Source organism: Lactuca virosa, chromosome 1 (assembly GCF_052849685.1).
Source record: "Lactuca virosa cultivar CGN04683 chromosome 1, Lactuca_virosa_CGN04683_v6, whole genome shotgun sequence".
NCBI lineage: Eukaryota > Viridiplantae > Streptophyta > Magnoliopsida > Asterales > Asteraceae > Lactuca > Lactuca virosa.
The window spans coordinates 3,545,562-3,546,800 of NC_136426.1; positions in this window are offsets into that span (position 1 = coordinate 3,545,562).

Consider the following 1,239-nt stretch of genomic DNA (forward strand, 5'->3'; position numbering starts at 1 on the left):
TAGGAATTTGATCACATGTGTGACCCGAAACCTCAGTCACAATTTCCTCAATGACACAATTATTGCTTAGAGTATGCAGTCTACCGAAGTGAGTTTTGATATCTTCGGGAAAGGTCTTGTCATTGACTGGGAAATGAAATTCTCGGTCTGGAGGGACATACAGTCTATCTTTGTTGAACCGGGGTGAGGAATCCATTGCGGTAGGATATCCATTTGACCAACCCCAATTGTATGTATTGTCCACGGTTCCATTGTTTACCAAATTTTCAATAGCTTCACCTTCATTAAACAATTTTTCAATTAAGAGATTTAAGCGTACAATTTCACTCTGAGCTAAATCTCTCTGGTTCAAAGCGATCTCTAATTGGGTTTCACTTAACATTCTTGCATCTTTTTCTAACTCTAGGTCCTTTTCTAACATAGCCATTTTGAGTCTTTTGTTATCCAGTCGTCCTCTCACGTGGAACATCTCTTGGGACGCAATGTTCTTCTCATCTAAGGCTTTGTTATAGTCTGTAAGGACGGCATCACAAGTGTCATTAAGATCATCTATGTAGGGCTGACAGTCATGCATGCTATAGTTTAGAGTTTGGATCATAATTTTTACATGTTCGACGATGCTTAGAGTTCCATCCTTTGCCATGTAGCAGTAGTTCTTGTTCAGCATTGTAGACCCATCATCATCCGCAGTGGCCAGCATGCAGATTTTCCCTTTTCCTTTGACACTGCTGATGGCTTCATCTTCGTCTCCGGATGACCAAACTTGATGGTCTCTTTTGACATGGGCTACGTATGCCCTTGCCTTTTCCTTATCTTCCAATTCTTGAGCCATTCTAAGGTAGAATGCTCTGTCTTTTACTACATTGGCCTTACAATCTCTTACAAAGTGATTTTCTTTGTTGCATTTGTGACAAATTACAACATCAGTCTTGTCTTCTGAGGGAGTACCGGAGTCAGTGGTTTGAGGAGACTGCGGTACCTCCTTTGGTTGATTATTTTGAGATTACGGTGGTGGATGAGAACTTTTGGGATATCGAGGATGGTTATTCTGGGAACCGAAGTTACGGTTGAATGGAGGTTTGTTGAACTGTTGATTCTTGCGGAAGGAAGGAGGTGGTTGTAACATCCCAAAATTCAAGCCCAAAAATTTCATTTTTAATTAACTGACTCATAAAAGCATTCATTAGAAAATACTGTGAAAACACGTCATCTCATAAAACAATGTATCATGTCTGAAAC